This window comes from Musca autumnalis, unplaced genomic scaffold (genome assembly GCF_047663935.1).
Source record: "Musca autumnalis isolate F117 unplaced genomic scaffold, ASM4766393v1 scaffold_2, whole genome shotgun sequence".
Classification (NCBI taxonomy): Eukaryota; Metazoa; Arthropoda; class Insecta; order Diptera; family Muscidae; genus Musca; species Musca autumnalis.
In genome coordinates this window covers 145,782,067-145,808,762 of record NW_027411755.1, presented here as the reverse complement: position 1 = coordinate 145,808,762, position 26,696 = coordinate 145,782,067, and the positions used below count along the sequence as shown (strand labels likewise).

The window sequence follows — 26,696 nt, the reverse complement described above, 5'->3', positions numbered from 1 at the left end:
AATCATGTGTAGTGGCTCGTGTGCACGACAACTTTCGAACCGGATACTGCGTTGGTCCAAACTTTGTTTATCGCTATATTTCTGCGAGCCTTATATAAAGTTCGAAGGTGGTGATTTTCGGTCTACTCCTTCTGATATTTTCCTTCAAATTTCAAGAATTTTAGCTAAAGCGGTATGTGCGATTTTTTTTTTTTTTTTTTTGAATGGAGCAACAGATTTGGACCAAACTTTGGATTTAGTAATATTTTGTCCAAACTTAGTTTTAGCTCGAAAATGAACTACATTGGTGAAAAACTGAAATGACTGGTGGGAGCAATATCTTTTAAAAGGAATGACCCCCAAAATAATATCTACTTCCAAAATAAACTATGTTGGTCCGGTCCATTTCTTCAAGTACTTTCTCCGCAACATTTGTGATCAATGATTAAATCCATATTTTGTTGACAAGTTCATACGTCCGAAAATGGCTACACAATTCTGAAAATCTCCTAATACATAGCTTTGGGTTAAGGGATTTTGGTTGTGTAGCTGTTGGTCGATCTGTCCATAGATGCAAGTTTCAGTTCACACAGGCTCAGGGTATATTCCTATATTCCTGTCCGTAAAGCCGGCTTATACTTGTTGAGATTTTGACGAAGAAGAATCTGTTTCCGTCCAGTTTTTTTTTTTTGACTTCTTTTGTCGTCACAACGTCCTTTGCCGAAGAAGGAAAGAGGAACATTTCTAGAAATATGTATCCATTGAAAGTACTACCCAAAATACAATTCAAGGAGTAATCGACATAAAAATCCCTGAAGATGAAATTCAATGTAATTTCGAAATATTGGAAATAATATGCAATAAATAAAATATAAACTTTAACCTCGATAATCTTGATTTTATTATCATTCGAAAGGTCGAAGAAAACATAAAAATACGTCAGAAAAATCTTTTTTTTTTTTGTACAATAGGCATTTACTAATTTGTAGCAAGAGACCAGTTTCAAATAATATCAACGGGCCACACTGCGGTGGAACACAATTATATCATAAAAATGGTTGATATAGTTTTTTGCAAATTTCAAACATAATAAAGAATTTGTAATTGTTATGATGTTCAAAATAGTTCATTACAGAAACGTGTTAGAAAATATATACAAAAATTTAAAACCACAAACATTAAGCAACGATTTTATCTTTTATTGTTGAATTGCTCTTATCAAAAATTTCAAAAACGAAAGATCGCTAGAATATTTTTTCTAGATGTTGTTTATAAGCCACAGTATTGGACCTAGTACGCAACAAACGTTCAATAAATACAAATAAACATCTTGTTCTGAACTAAGTAACACTTGCAGTCAGCCTAAAATTACGAATAAACGCTTAAACAACACCTTAAAACTTAACAACAACTATACGGAAAATTGCTCAAAAAGCCTAACGTGTTCATTAGTATTTATACTATCAAATATGTTGGACATCATGTATACCAATGTAGTTAAATAATTCTCTGTAAAACTTTCTCCAAATAATTTACATATTTCTCGAAAAAATTAAAACATTTTAAAAAGTTATTCAAAAATTAAAAAAAATGTGTAGCATAAGCTAATATCCTATGGGATCGCAAATCATTTCTTCATAAACGAAAGAAAACTAATTTTTCCTTTTCACTTCAATACAACTTGTGGTCGTGGTTCGGCCTGGAAGAACTTAACGCCGTTTTTATACCCTCAGCCTTTAGGCTAGAAAGGGTATATACACTTTCACACGGGCAAAATGTGCCTCATCGAAATAATGGTTTTAGACCCCAAGTATGTTTGGACGAAATGTGTTTCAGACAATTTGGAGTTGATTTAGCAATGTCCGTCCGTCTGTCTGTCTGTCTGTCTGTCTGTCTGGCTGGCTGGTGCGCACGATAACTCTCGAACGGATGAAACGATTCGGTTCAAATTTTGGCTTTCGTCATATTTTGTCCAAACTTAGTTTAAATTCGAAGATGAGCTATATCGGTCCACTCCTTCCGGTACCTCCACCACAAAAGTTCCAAAATGTTCGGAAAATTTTTGGGCACGATAACTCTTGAAGGGAGTAACCGATTTGGTCCATACTTTGCACATCGTTAAATTTCTACCACACTTAGATGAGGTTCCAATATGGACTCAATCGGCCCACTCCTTCAAACAACTCCCACACAAAATTTCGGAAAAGTTCAGTTTAGGACCTGCTCTCGAATCGCTTTGACTTTTGTTTCAACAACTTGTATTCACTTCCCCCTACACGACGGTACAAGTTTCATCAGGGGAAAGTCCATACTTCCTGAGAAAATGGCCCGAAAGGTGCAAAAAGCCCCTATGACACCTTGTGTAGTGGTTGGAGCGAAAGGTAACTCTCGAACGGATATGTCGATTCGGTCCAAAATTTGGCCTTCGTAATATTTTATCGAAACATAGTTTAAATTCGAAGATGGGCTATATCGGGTCCACTCCTTCAGGTACCTCCCCCACAAAACTTCAAAAATGTTCGGAAAAATTTGGCGCACGATAACTCTTGAAGGGAGTGACCGATGTATTCCATACTTTGCACATCCTAATACATCTACCAGATATAAATCAGGTTCGAATATGGACTATATTTGTCTACTCCTTCTGGTACCTCTCTCACATTTTGGATAAGTTCACTTTAAGACCTGCTCTCGAATCACTTTGATTTTTGTTGAAGCGATTTGCATTCGCTACCTCCATTAAGACGGTAAAAGTTTTTTCAGGGGCAAGTCCATATTTCTTGGGAAAACAGCCCGAAAGGTGTAAAAAAACCCTATATCACCATATGTGGCGGTCGGAGAACACGATAACCCTCGAACTGTTCAACCGATTTGGCCCAACATTTGGTCTTCGTCATATTATATCCAAACTTAGTTTCATGGGGCAATACCGGTCACAACTTTCGGTATTTCTCCCCAATATTTAAGAAATGTCAATTGAATGGGGCAACCAATTTGGTCCAAACTTTGGATCTCCTAATATTTTACCAAAATTTAGTTTAACTACTAAAATGGCCCAAATCGGTCCTCCGTAAAGGTACCTGCCCTACAAAAGTTAAACATTTGTGTCTTAGTGCAGTTAATTCCTAATCCACATTTTTGTCGGCAAGTTAAAATGTCCAAAAAGGGCCATAAAATTCTGAAGAGACCTTCAATGCATTCGATCTGTCCGGAGGTAAAAGTTTCGCTTCACATTGGCTGAGGGTATATATCTGTCGGCAAAGCCGACTGACACTTTTTTACTTGTTACTAGTTATGTTTCACATATTCAAAGTTTTGTAGGGTATCATATAGTGGGGGCCGCCCGACTTTGATCCTTCCTTACTGTTTTATTCATCATTTTGTTTTTGCCTAAAACCGTTTTTGTCATACATATGTATTATAAGCTGGAAAAGTATATCATATAGGTCATCTCTGCTACTTTGTTAAAAATAACTTAAGAAATATACCCAAAATTAACATGAATGTGATGACCCTATTTCGTATCAAATTTATATTTCCTAATTAAGTACAACTCTTTATCATATCTTTTCCCCTTTTTCATTTCAGGTTAGTACAAAAACATGATAACACAAACAATGTAAGTTTTTTTTTATATTCAAATCCTTTGACATATCCAATTTGTGTTAATTGAAGTTGGACCAAACCAAAGAAAGAACTCCTAATTTAATTTGAGATTTCCCTCAAAATTTCTGTAAAGTTATTTTCTAATAAATTTTCGAGTAGTTCGGATGAGCCAAAAACTTTTCTATGACAATATTTAATATATTTGATTAGATTTTTTTTAAATTGGCACATTTTCTTTGGCCATTATGTCATATACATAAATACATATGTATGAAATGTATTTTATTTTTGTGACCTTTTGAAAGAAAGAAAGTTTGAAACAGTTGATTTGAGAAAGTAAGTGATATACGGATGCGTACATACAAGATATGTGTATGTTTGGATGTGTGTATGCTTTCAAGCTAATGATGCTTATATTTCCATAAATAAGCTGATTAAAATGTTCTGGAAATGTACAAATTTTTCTAAAGTATAGAAAGTATGTATGCATGAACCCCATAGAAACGTTTTTGCTTCTTTAGTATCCAAACAGTATCCAGATTCATTGGAAATATTTTTTTGTGTTATTTAAAATCTCCAGGTTGTATTTTTTTGTATATTGTTAATCCTTAAGGCCATAAGCTTTTGGTACATGTTCTTTGCTTTTTCTTAAATACATACGTATACGATATCCTAGAATGTCACTACACTTAGGAACCACAATTCTGCATTCAATACATGACAGTCTAACCACACAATAGATCAACACAACATCATCCATATGTATGTTATATCTATGGTTCTTGAAAAGTATGGTTTTGTGTGTGTGTGTGTGCGGTTTATAGTTGCTTTCATTCTGTGCCAATGATTCTCTCCTGTCCCCCATTCCATTAAACGGTTAAATGCCATCAGACATTGCAAGAACAGCACTAAATGGCACTTCATGTTGGGTTTTTGTTAGCCAAGATCATGGTTCAGTGGCTTTTCATTTGAAATTTTTCGTTTGTGGGAATGATGATGACGATAATGACAGAATTTCTTTCAAATAATGCTACTCTGTTATTTTGTTTGGAAATTGTTGTTGTTGTAGCAACGCATATATGTATATGTTCATTCGTGTAGTATTTCAGTTATCAGGTTCTGGTTCTTCTGTATCCAGACTCAAGAACTCTGCAACCTGGACTGGTTGTGTCCATAAAGAATCAGGAGTGGGGCTAGTTGGGTAGCTAACCAAATGCAGTGTGTCGTGTGGCCCCAATCCACATGCCGGAAATGTGTTGGATATCGTGGCATCAATTCGGGTCCAATACGAATTGAGGTGGCTACATTTTTAGGATCTTAACTGGGCTAAAACCACTCGTGTTTGCCTTGGCAGCTGGCTTTCTTCTGCTGCGATGGATGGAGGGTGGTCTCCAAGTACGGCATTCACACTGTATCTGTGTACTGCCTGCATAACCATGTCGGTGTGAATGCTATCCAAACCTGCCTTTTAGGCTCCTTGATCAAGATGTTCTCCTTTATACCTTTGCACCTCCCTCTCTCTAGATCATGAATATCTCTCCTGACGTGCATGCGTGGTGGAAGCCTGTCCATTAAATCGTGACGTCTATTATTTCTGTTATCAGGTCTTGGTTCCTCTGTATCCAGACTCAAGACTCAGCTAAACAAATGCAGTGTCTCGAGTGGTCCCAATCTACATTCCGGAAATTTGTTGGATATCGTGGCATCAATTCGGGTCCAATACGAATAGAGGCAGCTGCATCTTCCGGATCTTAAATGGGCTAAAACCACTCGTGTTTGCCTTGGTAGCTGGCGTTCTTCTGCTGCGATGTATGGAGGGTGGTCTCCAAGTGCGACATTCACCCTGTATCTCTGTACTGCCTGCTTAACCATGTCAGTGTGAATGCTATCCAAGCCTGCCTGATAGGCTCGTTGATCTAGATGTTTTTTTTATACCTTTGGACCTCCCTCTCTCTAGACCATGAAGATCGTGACAGGAGTACTGACTGCAATAACACCCAAGCAGGTACTGGATCGACAACATCTTGTTATACTGTTCCACCGGTAAAACCTTCGCCTCCTTATGAAGATGGTCCATTGGTGTCATAAGGAGTCACCCTGTTGCAGTCCTCAGGGCGGCATTCTGGCAGTTTTGAATCTTCTTCCACTGTGTAGGGCTAACATCTGCATACCACTCTTGCGGGGCATAGCTTACCACAGACCGGCCTGTTGCGCTGTAAGAGGCCAACAAGGTTTATTTGTCAGCACACCAAGTGCTGCCGGCCAGCGACTTGAGGACCTTGTTCCTACTTCTGATCTTGTCTCAAATAGCTGTGGTTTGGGCGGACGACTTAAATATGCTATCGAATTACACCCAATATTTCGAGATAGTGGTCGGAATCAGTGCACCATTGACCACTACGTTTAGTGGGAGCCTCATTTCAGCCGTCCAAGTGGGGAACAGTGTGACAGTAAATTTAGCGGCGGATATTTTCATATTCCTCAGATGCAAGAACTGCACTAGTTCAGCTATGTAAATATTTAACCTATTACATATGTCATCGACGATAGGACCCGACGCACAGAGGACGACATCATTGATCTAGCGGCGCGAAAGTCAAAAAATCAAAGTATAAAATTGCGAAATGTTTTCCATTATATCGATTACAGACACTCTGCTGACTAAGATTTTGTTTTTACTTTTTTGTTCTTCTAAATATTCACTCAGTTATTCAGTGTCAAGTGCAAGAAATTTTGACGGATCAGATTTTAATAAAATTGTTGCTAAAAACCTGATCTCATATTTGTTTAATTGTTAAATAAATTCGTAATAAAACTGAACAAAGTTTATTTTTTATTGATAGGGGAGGGTTTAAGTTAAATTAAAATAAAATGTTTGGGGCCTGAAGTTACATAGTTATAAAGCAATACATTTTCAAAAATTATTATTTTTTGTATGTTTTTAGTGCAATATACTTTTGTTGGATGGAGCGTAACTAAAAAGGTCCACCGAGGTTCGGTCCAGTTATTTTTTTAATAATTAAATTGGACTCCCTAGATTCCGAATAACCAAAATTTAGCTGCAAATAGGTGCAAATCTTGCTGATAAATGGTCTTGAAAAATAGCTTAAATCCTCAAAATACCCAAAATCTGTCGGTACGGTTATATGGGGGCTATATCAAAATGTAGACCTATGTTCGCAATTTTTGGTGGAGAATTTTTGTGTCCACTGGGAACCCCAAATACCAAATTACACCTAATTTGGTCGGACAATGTAGCTTTAAATCCCCAAACTACTGAAAGTCGGGAGGTACCTTAAAAGGGGCCTATACCCAAACGTGGACCTATGTCCATAATTTTTGGTGGAAAGGTTTAGTGATCACTAGGAACCCTAAGTACCAAATTACAACTAATTTGGAAGGAAAAGGTGGCTTAAATCCTCAAAATATGGAATATCAGGAGGTACCGTTATATGGGGGCTATACCAAAATATTTGCCCATGTTGTTCATATTTAGTCCATAATTACCCACAGACACAGATTGAGTTTGTGCAAAATTTCAGAAAGATATCTTCATTCGTTTCCAAGTTATTAATTTCGCGCCGCTAGATCAGTGGTTTCGACCACTGTGCGACGCCAAGATCGTTCAATCATCGCATCCGCTCTCAATGCCGTGTGGAGGGTGTGGAATTTCAGAGAGGTAGAGGTTATCACCCCTCCTTGGGGAACTCCCTGTTTCACTTTACAGGGTTTGGACTTCTTGAATCTGAATTTCACAAACGACTGGTGTCCGCACATAAAGTTGATCCCCCAACGTTTCAAAAACGGCTGTAGAGCAGTATTCTCTATATCCTCGTACAGCTTGGCATGGTTGACAATATCGAAGGCCTTCGATAGGTCAAGAGCCACCATGACAGTTCGCTCGCACAGCCAGTTCTGATTCAGTCCTCTACTGATATGTATGGATATGGCGTCTAATGTTGATGTTGGGCAACTGGAAAACAGCTTCTCATCATTGGCAGGGGAAGTGTCTCTAGGATCTTTGCTACTGGTGACAGTAGTGAAATCGGCCTGTACGATTCCTCTCTGGTGGCATCCTTGCCAGGCTTCCGTAGCGGGACCACCAGCAAACTTTCCCGGCTTCTGGTATAATATGGGTGGCAAACGATAGATTGAGTACACTTGTTAAATACTGAACTCCGGGTTCATCCAGTTGCTTAAGCATTACCAACGATATTCGCTGTAGGCCCAACGCTTTGGATGATTTCTCGTTTCGGAATGCTTCTGCAACATCGTCCATCGTATATTGTGGTGGTACCTCTTCGGCTGGGAGGGCTCTTCTTATACGGCGTAGCACACTCCTCACCGCCCTATCAGTCTGGGGGTGCTCTATGCACTGCCTATTAAAACCTCTTTGGGTCAGTTACTGTCACGCCGTTAAAAGTAACCGTGATTTAACAGTTGCCTACAATCTACTTAATCCTGTACCATGTTCCATTGCTTCAGGTAATCTAGCCACTTTTTCCGCTTATGTTCACCTACTAACCTGTTGACTTCAAGAGTTAGCTCTAACTCTCGGGTCTTCAGGGTTCGTACGACGAAGCACATCACGCTCATATGATAGTCCCGTCGTCTCTGCTGAAAAATTTGGTTTTATTTCAGGTATTCGACCAGCAGGTATGTAGCGAGCGGCTGCTGCAGTGATGATATCCCGGAAAGTTTTCTCAGCTACCCGAGAATCTGAGGAGATGGGCAGCTCTCTGAATAGGTGGCTGATAAAATCTCTGAACCCTTGCCAATCTGCTTTCCCATGGTTCAGGAAGGTACGGCGTTCAGAGGTTATGAAACGGGTTGCTAGGACGCGTCATTTATCAGACCTGGTGCCACAATAGTATATCTGGCGAGCTGTGGCAATCCTCGTAGGAGCGTCTTCATTCACAGTGCAAAACGTGGAGCTATCAGTTTGATCGGCCAGCGCTATACCCCTCTGGTCATTACCTAGGACGGAATAGCAAAGCTGATGATAAGCATTGAAGTCCCCTAGCATCAAAATCGAACTAATATCGGGCATATAACGCCGGGCACAGCTATTCATTGGCGGTATATACACTTTAAGCAGCTCTATCTCGACATCACCCAGTGTGTGTTCAACTTCGTCTTCCAACTCTTCGTCGTCGTCGGATTAACAGACTTGCCTTGCTAATACACCAGTCTGTCCAGTACGTACCTTAACATAAGACCTAAGTAAAGTGTGGACTTATGTCTTATGTTAAGGTATGTACTGGACAGACTGGTGTATTAGCAAGGCAAGTCTGTTAATCCGACGACGACGAAGAGTTGGAAGACGAAGTTGAAGACACACTGGGTGATGTTCCGGGTGCGACTAAGGCCAGAGCACCCTCGGATATGCACCCATCCCCTACATCCATTACATCTCACCGATACTGACAGGTGGATGCGGATCTGGCAGACGGAACACATCCATACTGTCCCGGGGTTCATCTCTACCCCGGCACGGACCAAAAGAGTTCGGAGCAGGCATTCCGGGTTAAATTGCCGGTCCCATGGTGAAAAAATACACGAGGTGACGGCACCTGGTCGAAGATTCCTCCGAGTCATTCCGAAAAGTGTCTTCGGAATCAATTAAAATAAAATTTAACACTTCTTTGCATTTTGCTGGCTATACTTATCACCATTATACGCCAATTTTGCATCTAGTTAGCATTTTGCCGCGGTGGTTTAACACTCCATAATTCAATTACATCAGAATTCTATTCACTAAAAATAAAATTGACAATCATAAAACGAAAATATTTCTTTTTTAAAATTTAATCATGTTTTCAATATTCATTCACATTTACAACATTTGAACAATGATATTTTAATTGAACAACTTTCATTATAAAATAACTTTTTATTATACATATTTATGTTTCCATATTGAAGTTATATAAATTAACTATATATATGTACGTTTGCATAGTAATCAAATTTGACAAATAACAAGTTTCTCTATGAATAAGTCAACAGTGCTCACACGCACACATACATACATAAACATAAATTTTTCAGAAATTTATTTTTAATTCCTACAAATTATATTACGGTAGAATTCCTCCTCTAAAGTGGAGATGTGTCAAGAATTGTTGTGCATTTTTTATATTGCTAAATACATTTACGATATTGCAATTCGTGTCACGTATACGCTACGTTTTACCAATCTTTGAAAAAGCATGACGACACAGCAGCAGCAGTTGACAGCTGACTGGCTGGCTGTTAATGGCATCAAACGCACTGTGGTTGGAACTTGGGAAATATTTACATATTTTAAAATTCTTCGAAAAACAGCGACTCCAGTGATAAATGGTTAATATCTTACACCAGAATAAAGGACATTTTATATATTTTCATCTTCTGAAAAAATTATAGACTCATAATGCAAATAATAAAACAAGTATGGTACAACATAAGGAGTAAAAAGGGGCATTTTAAAAGCTTGTACATTTGGCCGGGCGATTTGAAAACCTTAATGGGTCCTTCACGTTTCCGATTCCTGGAATTGAACTGAGCAAAAAAGACTACTAGACCATATGTCTACGGTGAAAATCGAGCCTCCCGATTTTGACTTGAAGTTTTTTATTGACGTTTTTTGTATATTTTGGCGATCCAACACAAAGACCAACATTGTAGCCAACATAATAATTAAGAACTCTCTAGTACATATCAAAAGTATTGGAATGCTCCTTCAGGCAGTTTTGGCTTTGAGAATGCGCAAATTTTTCGCCATGTACACGATTTTTGGTGGATATGTTTATTGGCCTCTAGAAATCCTAAATGTCAAATTATAGCTCGCTCTCCTAAAAAATGTAGCTAGAGACGTCAAAATATCTCAACTCGAGCGATACCGTTATATTGGGGCTATACCAAAACGTGGACCGATATAGTCCATCTTCGAACTTGACATGCCCCACACAAAAAACGTATATTTCCAAAGTTTTAGCGTCCAATCTCAATTTTTGTGGATGCTAGAGTGATTACCACAGACGAACGGAGAGGCGGACTTGCATAAAAAATCAAAAAGTTAAAACACAAAAAATTACATAGCTCCTCTATATTTCAACCGATTTCATTAGTTTTTTCCCGTTTTCGGAAGCTATTTTAATTTCCTTTTTGGTGAGAATAAATAAATATATTGTGTGGAATCTTCTAAGCAGCCTAGTGCACGAGGAAAATACTTTTCCCGTTTTTTTGGTCCGGTTTTTTACACTTCAACCGCTATATATTAGTCATTTGTTACCCGATTTAAAAAATAATAGTTTATTCGAAAGATATTATTCACCCCTTTAAAAGGAAAAAAGATCAATAGAAATCCGTTGTGGAAAAAGAAGATATGTCCGATTAAATTTGAAAACGTAAGAAACCCAGATTTTCACTACTTTTACCGTTATAAAACAATAAAACGAAGTAACTCAAACGAACCAAAGGCATTTTCGTTGTCCATCGACCCGAACACGGTAGAATTTTGTAACATAACGCTTGAATATTTTTTAGTCAACTTTTGGGGTCTTTGTGTTGGATCGCAAATCTCAATGGTTTGGCTGTTATATGCCAAAATTTAAAAAAAAAAAACGTCGGTAAAAAACTTCAAGTCAAAGCCGGAGACTCGATTTTCACCATAGACATATGGTCTAGTGGACTTTTTTGCTCAGTTCAATCCCTGGAATCAGAAACGCGTATGGCCCATTTAGATTTTTTTCCTTCCACACAAATCGCCTGGCCTATTGTACATATATGGTAAAAACCAAATTTCTTTAGCAATTCCAATTAAAAAAAATTACGAGCTCATCTACGGTTTTTGGTATAGAGGGAATATTCAGTACAATAGTACTTTTTGCAGTACCATTTCACTATAAAAAGTACCGAAGTACCCCCGTAGCCAATACAGCACCATCTCACATAATCTAGTCCCAAACGTTGATAAATTGTATGTAAAACTAAAAATGCACAAGATTACATGTATGTAAATTCCTAGTAATTTAAAAAAATCTGTATATATGTACCTTAATATTGGGAATATATCAAAATATGAGCCTATATTGATAATTTTCTTCATGGAGCTTTTCCACCAATTGAAAATTCGAAATACTAAGTTACGGGCACTACAGTAGATTAATCATTTAAAAGACTTCACATCGAGCGGTATCGTAGTACCTTCCAATCTGATAGCCTGCAATATCTCTTCTATGGGACCTACATTAAGACGTAATTCTCTACAGGAATGTTTTATCCCCATATTGAATACTAAATACCTAATTTCAGTCATTTCGATGGGATAATGAGGCTAAAACCTTTAAAATACCGAAAATCGGGTGGTACCGTCTATGGGGGCTATATTAGAACGTGGACCTACACCGACAAATTTCTGGGAGAAAGTTGCGTAGCCCCAACCAAATTTCAACAATTATGGTATTTTAACGAGTGTTACCATTGTATGGGGGCAATATGAAAACGTGGAGCGATTGAGTCCATTTGAAATACCTAACATCCTAGGAGTAATTATCTGTACCAAATTAAATCTTAAATATTGCGAACTGTATCTTAATTTTAACAGACGGACGAACATGGTTATATACTTTATAGGGTCTCCGACGAATATTTCACACACGGAATGACAATGTTAATAAAACAAGTAAAAAAGTATCAGTCGGCTTTGCTGACAGAGATATACCCTCAGCCTGTGTATATTGAAACACTGTTTTCCCCAAAAACGTATGTATTTAGGGGGTTTTAAAAATTTTGGGCATTTGAACCGACGAAAATGTTGATTAGGATTAAAGATCGAAAGTTTTGCGGATGAGATACTGAAAGGAATGAATCTCCAGCCACTATATATGGTGTCAAAGGGGGTTTTTACACCCTTCGGGCTGTTCGCTCAAGAAGTATGGACTTTCCTCTGAAAAAAATTTTACCATCGTAATTGAGGAAGCGAATACAAGTTGCTTCAACAGAGTCCATATCGGGTCTTAAAGTGAACTTATCCGAATTATTGTGTGGGAGGTACCGGATGGAGTGGACAAATATACTTCATATTTGAACCTGATCTATATCTGGTAGATATATTAGGATGTGTAAAGTGTGGACGAATTCGGCCACTCCCTTCAAGAGTTACGGTATGAACAAATTTTCCGAACATTTGTGAACTTTTTTGGAGGAGGTACCTGAAGGAGTGGACCGATATTGCTTATCTTCGAACTTAAACTATGTTTGGACAATATTTTACTAAAGCCAAATTTTGGATCGAATCGGCAGATCCGTTCGAGAGATATCTTGCGCTCCAACCACGTCACACCGTGTCATAGGGGTTTTTTTACAGGAAGTATGGACTTGTTCCTGATGAAACTTGTACCGTCGTATGTGGGGCAGTCAATACAAGTTGCTAAAACAAAAATCAAAGCGATTCGAGAGATGGCCCTAAAGTGAACTTTTCCGAATTTTTGTGTGGGAGGGACCCGAAGGAGTGGACCGATTGATTCCATATTGAAAACTTATCTAAGTCTAATACACATTTCATGATGGGCAAAGAAGGGACCAAATCGGTTACTCTCTTCAAGAGTTATAGTGCACACAAATTTTCCGAACATTTTCGAACTTTTGTGGGGGAGGTACCTGAAGGAATGGACCGATATAGCCCATCTTCGAACTTAAACTAAGTTTGGACAAAATATTACGAAAGCCAAAATTTGAGCCGAATCGGTTCATCCGTTCGAGAGTTATCGTGCGCTCCAGCCAGACAGACAGACAGACGGACGGACATTGCTCCAAATTTCGTCCAAACATACTTGGGGTCTAAAACCATTTTGCCCGTATGAAAGTGTATATACCCTCGTTAGCATAAGTGCTGAGGGTATAAATATATACTATTTTGCAAAATTCTTCAGATGTTATAGATATAAGCCATTGTTGTTATTGTTTTTTACTGTACAAAAAATTCTTCAGATGTTAAAGATATAAGCCATTATTGTTGTTATTATTTTTTTTTTTTTGAACTGAACAAAAAAATTTAACCTTTTCTTAAAAAAATAATAAAAAAATACCTTTTCAATGAAAAAAGTACAATTTTAGTACTTTTTGAAATTTTTAATTTGCCATCCCTGTTCTTGGGTGACGTAGGGGATGGAAGATACCAAGGAACGGTCCTGACCGGTTTTAACATGGCAAAGCCCAGGATTTATCTTGGTCCCTCTTTCATCTCAAGTGGACACTGACCTCCCCGTGGTGTCACCTTGGGGAACTGCCTTTAACACCCGTTAAAGGTAGTGAGCTAACATGTGCCGTTAACGTTAAAAACTTGGGTTTGGGCGTCGGGTTAGTAACCCTCCCCTAGGAAAAAACAGCCTACTATGAAAAAACGAAAGAAAAGAAAAACAAACCCCTCTAAAGTTGACGAACCCCGCAAACGTTTTAAGGACCATGATCTGCGAATCTGCACCTGGAATGTTCGCACTCTTTATAGAGAAGGTGCAGTCTTCGCATTGGCAGACGTACTTGGAAAGTACAAAGCCGATATTACTGCCATACAGGAAATACGATGGACTGGGAAAGATGTCACAACAACACCTAAAGGTGACGCACTGTATTATAGCTGCCATGACACAAAGCATGAGTTTGGTTGCGGTTTTGTAGTTGGTCGGAGGTTAAAACATCTGGTCTCCAGCTTCACCCCAGTGAATGAAAGACTTGCTACAATTCGATTTAAAGCAAAATTCTTCAACATCAGCTTTATCTGCGCTCATGCCCCAACCGAAGACAAGGACGAACAGACCAAAGATATATTCTACGAGAGCTTAGAAGAAACATATGACCGTTGTCCTGCCCATGACATTAAAATTGTTCTAGGCGATTTTAATGCCAAAATTGGAAAGGAGAATATCTTTGGACAAACAGTTGGGAAATTCAGTCTACATAGTGAAACATCAGACAATGGAATGAGGCTGATAGACTTCGCAGCGGCAAAAAACATGGTAGTTAGCAGTACCAGATTTAAGCATCTTGATATTCATAAGGGCACTTGGCTGTCTCCAGACCAAAGAACAATAAATCAAATTGATCACGTTGTGATAGATGGAAGACATTCATCGAGCATGTTGGATGTACGATCGTTCCGAGGAGCAAACATAGATTCGGACCATTACCTCGTTGCAGCAAAGGTACGTACCCGTCTAAACGTTGCAAATAAAGCACGGACAGACACAACACGAAAGTTGGACATCGCCAAGCTGCAAACACAACAGATAGCCACAGCATATTCCACTCAACTGACCCAATTGCTTAATGATAGCGCTTCTCGTCCCGATAACATATCAGCACAATGGCAAAATATTGCCCACTCCATGCAAACAGCCGCAAAATCAGTACTTGGATACCAGAGACCTCCACCAAAGAATCCGTGGTATGACCAGGAGTGCCGTGCTGCTACCGAAGAAAAAAATGCGGCATATAGGGCTACTTTACAATCAGTAGCAACGCGTAGCGCACGAGAGAGGTATCGGGAGAAAAGGAGAGAGGAGAAACGTCTTTTCCGCAGGAAAAAGAGAGAAATGGAAAAGAGGGAGTGTGAACAAATGGAGATATACAGGAGACAGAACGAAGTCCGAAAATTCTACCAAAGAGTGAAGCATCAAACTGATGGCTTTGGTACAGGAATATCCTCCTGTAGAGATCAACAAGGTGATTTGGTAACTGATACAGATAGTGTGCTCAGGATATGGAAAGAACATTTTTCCAAACTGTTGGTATCCGATAGCAGTGAAGACGGCGAAGATACCACAGATCCAATCCCAGATGATGGTATTGAATGTATACCGCCCAGCCAAGATGAGGTAAGGACAGCAATAAACCGGCTGAAGAATAATAAGGCGGCAGGAGCAGATGGCCTACCAGCCGAGCTGTTCAAAACTGGAGGCGGCACGCTGATAAGGTGTATGCATCAGCTAGTTAGCACCATCTGGCAGGAAGAACGCGTACCCGACGATTGGAACGTGAGCATCCTATGTCCAGTCCACAAGAAGGGTGATAAGACTGTGTGCTCCAATTATAGGGCCATAAGTCTGCTCCCTATTGCATATAAGATAGTATCTGGCATATTGTGTGAGCGACTAAAGCCTATGGTCAATGAAATTATTGGACCCTATCAGTGCGGCTTTAGACCTGGCAAATCCACCATTGACCAGATATTTACCTTGAGACAAATCCTGGAAAAGACCCAAGAAATGCAGATCGACACCTTCCTTCTTTTCGTCGATTATAAAGCAGCATTCGACAGCCCTATACGTTCAAAGGTGTTCCAAGCCATGTCTGATTTTGGTATTCCTGCAAAGCTCATTCGACTTTGTAGAATGACATTAACTGAGACGAGATCCTCAGTTAAAATTGGAAAGAACCTCTCCGAAGAGTTTACTACCAAAAGAGGTTTCAGACAAGGAGACGGCCTGTCGTGTGATCTATTCAACATCCTGCTGGAAAAGGTCATACGAGACGCGAAGGTCAAAAGAAATGGATCGATATACACGAACAGCCACATGTTACTGGCTTATGCCGACGACATTGACATCATGGGTCGATCGGTAAAGGAAGTAACTGACACCTTTGCAAAAGTCGAAAGAGAATCTGCTAAAGTTGGTCTGGCAGTAAACGGTGTAAAAACCAAGTTGATGGTATCGACGCGTAATATGTCCATAAACACCGCACCATCTGTGAATGTTGGTACCTATAATTTTGAGGTAGTAAAGGACTTCGTCTACCTCGGCACCGCCATAAACACAACAAATAACATCGGTTGTGAAATACGAAGAAGAATAGTGTTGGCTAACAGATGCTACGTTGGGCTGAGTAAGCAGTTTAGGAATAAAGCCACCTCTCGTCAAACAAAATTAACACAGTACAAAACACTGATACTACCCGTGTTAATGTATGGTTCCGAAGCATGGGTACTTGCTCAAGCAGATAAGGCAGTGCTTTGTGTGTTTGAGAGAAAAGTTCTTCGAAAGATCTACGGGCCAATCTGTGTTGACGGCGAATATCGGCGTCGTATGAACATCGAGCTGTATCAACTATACAATGACATCAATATAGTTGAACGAATCGAGATACAACGATTGCGATGGCTAGGCCATGTTATAAGAATGAGTGATGATGAACCCGCTAAAAAGGCGTATAAATACGGGCCGCATGGAGGTTCTCGCAGATCTGGAAGGCCAAAGCTTCGTTGGAGCGAACAAGTGAAACGAGAAATCAGTAAGCTACATATCCCAGATTGGGAAAATACAGCAGCAAACAGAGAGGATTGGAGATTTTTTCTTAGTTCGGCTTATGGAACAAATGTTCTGTAAAAGGCCAGCTAAGTAAGTAAGTATCCCTGTTCTTGTATTGAGAATATGTGCAAAAGAAATAATTTTCGAATCAAGAAACAAAGATGTGTTTATATTAGTTGATGAGAGATAATTGTGACAAAAAGTGGAGTTTTTTGCAAAAATTAGATTGTCGACTTATTTAAAACAATATTGCATGTATAAACAAAAAATGGGTTCACGAAGTACAACAATAATAACCAAAACCAATAACTTGCAATGTAATTTGTCAAGTAAATGTTTTTGAAATGCAATGAAGGTTTCAAAATACTCCAATTTTTAAGGTAAATAATTTAAAATTATGACAATTTATGAATTTCATTCTTAATATGGATTAACTACTAAAAGGTATAAACAATATTAGGCGTAGAATATCCCTACTAAGAGGGTTAATATATGGACCAAGTGAGTACCAGATCATATCAAATGAAATAGTGTTCTAAGGCTTCAAACCGGGAATTTCTGAAAAATAAGACGTTTTATGAGTTTCTTAGGATGTACTACCATTCATTACGAGAAAAATTACCTTTAGAATAACGCAGGGTTGACAGATCAACTAAAATGATACAAGGGTTGTTTAAACGCTTACATGTGTACCACCAATTGTTCGTTATTTTGTTAACAAAAAAGTCGCGCGCCGACGGTGAGCGTTGAACAGACAACCCAAGTATTTGTAGTCGGACACACACTATCTGTGTGTTTGTATACCCCATAATTAAATTTGTTATTCCGTTTGTAACACATCGAAATATTCATGCAAAGAACTAAGAGAACTGATGAGTCCATGTGACGTGGGACGAAACTAGTATTCTCAGCATTTCCCTAAAGTAAATCAATTTTAACTACACCCAATTTAAAAACTTGTTGTTTTTTTTTAATTTGTTAACAACAAATATGAGATTAAGCGAGCTTACTTTAAACCTAATATCCTTGAGCAGGGTAAAATTCTAAGTCGATATAACCATGCCGTCTGTCCGTCCGTCCGTCTGGTGAAATCAAGATACAGCTCGCAATTTTCAAGATAGAGGTTTATAATTTGGTACAGTGGCTTATTTTACTCCTAGGATTTTTGGTATTGCAAATGGGTTATATCGGTCCACGTTTTGATATAGCCCCCATAGAACTGTACCTCCCGATTATTATTTTGAAGGTTTAAGTCTCATTATGGCACCGAAATGGCTGAAATTTGATACTTTGTCTTCATTTAGGGTATAAAAACTTTCCTTAAACCTTTTTCGGTATTGGTCCACGCCTTCATATAACCCCATAGAGCAGTATCTCCCGATTTGCGGTGTTTTCGAGGTTGTGGCCTCAATATTCCACATTTGGTATTTAGTCTTCATTTGGGGTATAAATCTTCCCATATGAAATTTGTCGGTATAGGTCTATGTCTTCATATAGCCTCCATAGAACGGTACCTCCCGATGTTCGGTATTTTTAAAGTTGTGGCCCAAATATTCCATCAAAATGGCTGAAATTTGATATTTAGTCGTTTTTATCGACGATTGTCAATGTGAACCTTACTTGTGTCTACAAAATTTTTATTTTGTCTCAAGAATGTGCTGCATAAATTCGTTTCAAGATTTTCGCTGTTATTCGCGAGTTTACGTCCTACTCGACAGCTACAAAGCAAGTGAGTGATTTTGACATTCTCTTTCTACAAGAGACAGCCCTTTCGAAATACATAAACCCAAATTTACAAGAAAAGTGTACGTTTACGTGTTATTTCGTATGGCTTGTCGGTCGCATAGATTTTCGTTTCGAAGGTGTTTACATGAACGGAAAATGATTTTTTTCGACTTCCGAAGCGCAAGAAACCTTTCGGTCGACATACATGAACAGGCTGTAAAGCTGGGCACACATTGTCAGTTTTGAATGACAGCTTTGTTGTTGCTTGCTAGTGTGGCCGTTCATTTTTGTCATTCATCATGCAACCACAAAATATTTTGTGGTTTCTGGACGGTTGGACAGTTATCAATAATTGGAAAACATCGTCATTAAAAACTGACTATGTGTACTGCACTTTACTCGCAAAAAACTATCAATGTACACACGGTGTGCCTTAACCAAATTTAAATGAAAAGTGCTTACACCTGGGAAGTTTTTGCAGATTCTGAAACTACAATGCTCATAGATGAGAAGCATCAAGAAACAAAAAAATCGCCGGAGAGATTTTCAAATAAATCGCGATTTAAGTTCACATTTTTAGGGGTTCTTTAGGTTTGGAAACCGCGAGTCCTGTGTAAATGGGCCAAAAGATAATGTTGTAGCTGTGAAAAATCTCCACAAGATTGACCTTCCTGATATTTTCGTAGGTTTTACCGTTATTGAGATATAGAGATTCAGTTCAAATTTTTAGGTTTTTATCTTAAGTCTTCAAGATTTTGCTTGAAAACCGCAAGTCATGATAAAATGCGACTAAAGAAAATTTTGTAGCTGTGAAAATTCTCTACAAGATTGGCTGATTTAGTTTTTCTTAGGTTGTACCATTTTTGAGATATATACGTTTAAGTTGGGAAATTGCAGTTACAACATTGTTTTATAAGGAGACTTGTCCCAATTTGAATTGTCCCAATTTGAACTTCTATATCTCAAAAACTGTAAAACCTACGAAAATATCATAAAGACCAATCTTGTGGAGAATTTTCGCAGCTACAATATTTTCTTTAGGCCCATTTACATAGGACTCGCGGTTTCCAAGCACAATCGTGAAAACCTAAAGAACCCCTAAAAATTTGAACTTAAATCGCGATTTATTTAAAAATCTCTCCGGCGATTTTTTTGTTTCTTGATGCTTCTCATCTATGAGCATTGTAGTTTCAGAATCTGCAAAAACTTCCCAGGTGTAAGCACCTTCCATTTAAAATTAGTTAAGGCGCACCGTGTACATACATCCAGGTTCTAGTCTAGCACCTATGAACCTATATTGCCCAACTTTATGTATTTCGAGAGTTTTCTTTTGTCAGATTTTCGAATCTTTTGTCAGATTGTATCCTCTTACAACAAGTAAGAGGATACAAAAGCTAAATTTGGAAAATTTTAAATATTGGTCCATGTTTTGGAAAGAATGCTGCCAATGCGAACTGTTTTAAAGGGTTTTGCTACATTTTCCTTCTGAAGTGGGTGTGTTTTGGAATTTGGATTCTCAATAAGTAGAAAACCACGGCTGAGAAAATTATCAATATAAAATGATTTTCATCAGTTAAGATCTTCTGCTACTCCAAGGAATAAACCTTAAAGTGGAGGAAGAGCTTAGTACTAGTGTTGGGCAATCTCGTTCACTGCGCGGATCGACCTTTTTCATTCCGTTCACCAAAAAGATCCGGGTCGTTTACTTCGTTCGTTGGCTCTTTTTCGTTCAACAATACATTTGAATGTATTTTTTTCTTTTGAAGTCGTTCGTTCTCTGCTGCATATGACTCCGTCGTTCTTTTCACCGAATCGTTCTTTTGATAATGTTCGGTCACGAATGACACAACAGTTGTGTTACTTGCTTGTTTGTGTGCTAATGGGGGTGGTTTTGTTTCTGATCGTAGTGGTGGTGGTTTTGATATGAAAGAACCAGATGAACGAATGATGCAAAAGAATGATATGACCGAGATGTGCTACTGAATGAGATGAGTTACTGAGCGAGAGTAGCTCTCTGAATCATTTTTTGTTTTGTGTGGAAATTTGTGCTGCTTGCGCTAGCGCAGCGTTTGTTTAGAGTTTGACTGCAAAACCAATGCTGCTAATTTTGCTAAATGAACGATATAAAAGAATGAGCTGGATACGGATCCGTTCGTTCTTTTCACGGAATCGTTCCTTTGAGCCGGTTCGTTCATGAACGACGCAACTCTACTTAGTACTATCATAAACGAGAGGAAACTAATTGTACGGTTTTACTTCAATACAAATCGTGGTGGAGGGTATAACAAGTTAGGCCGGGTCAAACTTAACGCCGTTCTTACTTGTTTAAGAAATAACCCATTATTTTTCAGCTTACTTTGTAATGGGTTATTCGGCTTATGCGGCTCACAAAGTTTTGCTGGGTTTAGTTTGGTAGTGGAAAATTAATAGGTCCCACTTCAGCTCACCGTTGACGATTTCAATACTCAATGGTTTGCTAATGGTCGTCATGGTACCCACCATAAAAACCGATTTTGTAAAAAGAAATAAAATTTCGGGGAACAGAAAATATTTTCAACAACTTTGTGTCCTCCTGCTGCAAAAAAGAAAACATGTTGTGTGCTACCGTAGTGAAGAGAATTCGTCCTATCACATACACACAAACAAGTACATATATATAGAGAGAATTTAAATATAATTGTAAATGTCAGCTACATAATCAGCACGAAGAATTGTTGACTTAACAAAAGGAAACAGAGGTAAAAAGAAATTAAAAGAAAAATATTTACTTGACAAATAGATGATGTTGAAGTGTCAGCAATTAATAACTGTTGCACGTAATAGCTACACTTGGCGGTAATTCCGATTTTTGTTATTATAAAGGATTTAAAACGGGAGCTAAAATTTTGGATTTGCCTAAATAAAAGAGACAGTATTTTCTTTCAGAAATGAACAAATTAAAATAACACGTAATTTCGGGGACATATTTGAAATGTTTTAAGTACAAATGTTTTCTTGACTTTGATTATTCATTGTTCATTTAATGGCTCCATTATATCTGTGGTCACAATCAATCACATCAAAAAAGAAGCATCAAATGCAATCATTTATAAAGATTTGCATGTAAAGACCGCAAGTTCAAACGTCAATGTCCTATGAACGACTACGCTATTCTTATTAAAGAATCTGCTTTAACTGACATTTAACAATGTTTTAATTTCACGCCTCAGCATCTCCAGTGGCCATTTAATTTGATTGATTCATCTTTTTTCCAGCTGAATTGCAATCTCTTTGGCAATGTTGCCCGCTGTCATCATTGGAATGTAGACAACGAAAAAAAGACAATCGAACACAAAAAGATAAAATTCCATTGGTTGATAAGTTATAGAAAATTTAACTTTCACATTGGACCCAGGAGAAAATTATTTCTCTTTGTTATAGTTATTTATCTATTCTAAAGAATTCTGTGTTATAATAATGTTTGAAATATTGATTGAGGGATAACAGAAAAATGTTAAATTATGTTGTTTGAAAGTATGCTTCCTTTATCAGCTTTAATTTTTGCAGTTGTTGCTTTTTTGTGACATATTTTTAGTGTTGTTGCTGCTTTTTTGCAAATCCCATAAAAAACAAACTATTTTAATAAATAAAAGTTTTAAACAATAAACTAAAGTTTTGTATTGCCATTATGAATACAGTTTCAGTTGGAAACAATAGAAACATTGAAAGTAGAACAGAGAGTAGAGAAATATGAAAGGATGCGCAAGTATTGTGAATAAGTCTATATGAAAAGTGTAAAGCTTTACTGTGGAGGAAATAACCAAAAGCGAATTAAAACATAGGCTAGGATAAACTTTAAAAAATATACTAACTATAAGGTTATGTAGAGATTTTGAACGTGAATTCACTTCCTTCCTACGATCTACTAAAGTGAGTATAACATCATGTAAATATCTATGTGCCATTAAAAGCTATTTCCCACGAATACTCCCGCGAGAGCAAGAGCAGACTTCATCCATTTCGATGACCATTGCGTCATAGCACTTGTAAAGACGTTACAAATGTCAGGCAACATAACGTGAAAATGTTATATTTATATTCACAACATTTAACCGCATGTACCCGCAATAACAAATTACCGCAATTTCAGTTCCGTTATACTAAATCGTAGACCCATACCGACAATTCTCTGTAGTAATGTTTTGTAACGCCAAGTATCAGATATTACGGTTGGATAATGTGACTAGAACCTTTTAAAAAAATGACAAAGTGGGCAATACAGTACAAACGAAACCCTACAATATTACTATACCCTACATCTTATGGAATAAAGTTAAAACTTGAAAATACCGAAGGCGGGTGGTACCTCTTCTATAGAATCTCTTTTTAAACCTGACTTATACCCACAATTCCCTATAAGAATGTTTTACAGCATTATTGAAGACTAAATACCAAATTTCAGATACTTCTGTTGGATAATGAGGGTAAAACCTTAACAATAACTTACTTAATACAAGATTTTAGCCACTTTTATACCCTCCACCATAATATGGAGGGTATAATTAAATTTTTCGTTCCGTTTGTAACACATGGAAATGTTCATGGGAGATCCTATAAAGTATATATATTCTTGATCAGGGTAAAATTCTAAGCCGATATAACCATGTCCGTCTGTCTGTCCGTCCGTCTGTTGGAAGATACAGCTCGTAATTTTTAAGATAGAGCTTTGTCATTTGGTATAGAAGTTTATATTTCTCCTAGGATGTTTGGTATTGCAAAGGGGCTATATCGGTCTACGTTTTGATATAGCCCCCACAGAACGGTACCACCCGATTTTCGGTATTTTTAAGGTTTTATCATCATTATCACACCGAAATGGTTGAAATTTATTACTTAGTCTTCGTTGGGTGTATTAAACGTTCCAAATGAACTTTGTATATCCATATTTCCGGTATTTTTATTGTTGTGGCCTCAATATTCCACCGAAATGGCTGGAATTTGGCGTTTGGTCTTCATTTGGGGTATAAATCGTTCCATATGAATATTTGTCGGTATAGGTTCACTCTTTAGTATAGCTCCCATAGAACGGTACCTATTTCCGGTATTTTGAAGGTTGTGGCCTCAATATTCCACCGAAATGGCTGACATTTGGTAATAAGTCTTCATTTGGTGTACAAATCTTTCCATATGAAATTTGTCGGTATAGGTCCACGCCTTCATATAGCCCTCATAGAACGGTACCTCCCGATTTCGATATTTTAAAGGTTGTGACCTCAATATTCCTTCGAAATAACAGGTATTTAGTCTTCTTTGGTGGAATAAACCTTTCCCCCAGAAATGCGTCGGTACAGGTCCACGCCTTAATACCTCCCGATTTTCGGTATTTTGAATGTTTTAGCTTCAATATCCCAGCGAAATGGCAGAAATTTGGTATTTAGTCCTGGTTGGGGTTATAAAAGATTCCAAAAGAAAATGTCGGTATAGTCTTCATATAGCCCATAGCCCCGATTTTCGGTATTTTGAATATTTTAGCACCATTGTTCATCAGTAATGACTGAAATTTGGTATTTACTCTTCGATGGAGTTACAAAACTTTCATCCAGAAAATTCTCGGTACAGGTCAACCCTTGTAGAACAGTACTCCCAAATTATTTTAAAAGTTTTAGACACATTATTCAAGCGGAATAACCGAAATTTGGTATTTAGTCTTTGCTAAAGTTACAAAAAATAATTGCAGGTACCTAACATCCCTTGCGAAAAATCAGACAGTAGCCCCATTAAATATTTTAGTAACATTTTTCTACCGAATTGGTTGTTATATCCACGTTAAAGAGCGGTGTTGCTCAAATTTATTTAAATTATGCTGACATTTAGAACCCAGATATTAAGTGTTTTTTTGAAATTTTCTTCTAATTTCGTTCCGCAAACAGGTTTTTAAAACAAGTAAAAAAGTATCAGTCGGTTTTGCCGAAAGAGATATACACTCAGCCTGTGTACATTGAAACAAATTTTTCCCAAAAAACGTGTGTATTTAGGGGGTTTTAAAAATTTTGGTCGTTTGAACCGACAAAAATGTTGATTAGGATTAAAGATCAAAAGTTTTACGGAGGAGATACTAAAAAGAATGGATCTCCTGCCACTACATATGGCGCCATAGGGCTTTTTTCTCAAGAAGTATGGAGGCAGCTAATGCAAGTTGCTTCAACAATGAAAGTGATTCCATATCAGCTCTTAAACTGAACTTATCCGAAATTTTGTCTGGTAGGTACCAGATGGAGTGAACAAATATTGTCCATATTTGAACCTGATCTATATCTGGTAGATATATTAGGATGTGTAAAGTATGGACCAATTCGGCCACTCCCCTCAAGAGTTACCGTACGAACAATTTTTCCGAACATTTTTGAACTTTTATGGGGGAGGTACCTGAAGCAGTGGACCGATGTGACTTATTTTCGAACTTAAATTATGTTTGGACAAAATATTACTAAGGCCAAATTTGGATCGAATCGGCAAATCCGTTCGAGAGTTATCTTGCGCTCCAACCACCTCACAACGGTGTCATAGGGGTTTTTTGCAACTTTCAGGCTATTTTCTCAGGAAGTATGGACTTGTACCGTCGTATGGGGGGCAGTGAATACATGTTGCTAAAACAAAAATTAAAGCGATTCGAGAGATGGCCCTAAACTGAACTTTTCCGAAAATTTTGTGTGGGAGGTACCCGAAGGAGTGGACCGATTGAATCCATATTGAAACGTTATCTAAGTCTGGTACACATTTCACGATGGGGAAAGTATATACCAAATCGGTTACTCCCTTCAGTTATCGTGCGCACAAATTTTCCGAACATTTTCTAACTTTGGTGGGGGAGGTACCGGATGAAGTGGACCGATATAGCCCATCTTCGAACTTAAACTAAGTTTGGGCAAAATATTACGAAAGTGAAAATTTGAACCGAATCGGTTCATCCGTTCGAGAGTTATCGTGTCAGCCAGCCAGACAGACAGACGGACATTGCTCAATCGACTCCAAATTGTCTGAAACACATTTCGTCCAAACATACTTGGGGTCTAAAACCATTATTTTGATGAGGCACATTTTGCCCGTATGAAAGTGTATATACCCTCGTTAGCCTAAATGCTGAGGGTACAAAAAATCATGTATAGGATTGTATAGGATCGCGATTCTTAGTTATTTGATATATGTGTTGTGAATGTAGTCTACACAGCTTCACAGAAATCTGTATCCAAATACGAAAATTTTTTGCGAACATTTTTCTAAAAATCATATTTTTCGGGCCTAATTTTTACAGTTGTCTTTCGATATCTTCGTACTTTATTGCAAATCTTATATTTTTACGTTCCGGATTTAAAAAATCATTACTCGTGAAAATCCATCTACAAAAACGCGAGATACGAGAAATTTCAAATTCTGCGTGTCGTTTCCACTGCATTGAAAATACTAGTACAGCATCTTCGTTTTTGTGGAAAAAAAAATTTAAAAACTTCACTGATAATTATCTATATTCATTTTATCCCAAAAAATTGTGTGTGATGCTACATCCACGGTTCTTGATTGAACGCCTTGAAATAGGTATATGTATAAAGATGTAGTTTTTGATGTTGATACTGAAACCGGATGCGGAAACCGGATGTGCATACAATTTTGCACTTTGCGCAAATTAACGATGTTTTATAGGGTTTTTAATGCTAAGATGCAGCCGATGATACATCTTAGCGTCTAAATTATATTTCCAAAAATATATACAAATTAAAAGATATGATCTTGCTGTACATGAAAATCAAATGCGGACAAAATGATTTTGATAATAACGCGATTTACACATATTTTAATAATTACACATATTTTAAAATTTTTAAATACTGGTGCTGCTAAATTTTTTTTGGAGGGTTTTTTGAAAAAATGTTCAAACGAATTTAAACCGAGGATACAAAAACTCAAATCGTAAAATTTTAAATATTTGTTCATGTTTTGGAAAGAACAACAATGACGCTCCATATGCGTCTTTTAAAGGGTTTTGTTATATTTTACTTCTGATGTGGATTCGTTAAGATATTCTGCTCCTGCAAGGAATAAGATTGAGAACTTAGTACTTTT

At 37.7% G+C, this 26,696-nt stretch overlaps 1 protein-coding gene across 2 annotated transcripts in view; it reads left to right on the top strand.

Moving 5' to 3' along the window:
- Pgant2 (polypeptide N-acetylgalactosaminyltransferase 2) overlaps positions 1-26,696 on the top strand; it is a 310,217-nt gene that overhangs the window by 267,482 nt on the left and 16,039 nt on the right. The window lies entirely within an intron of this gene.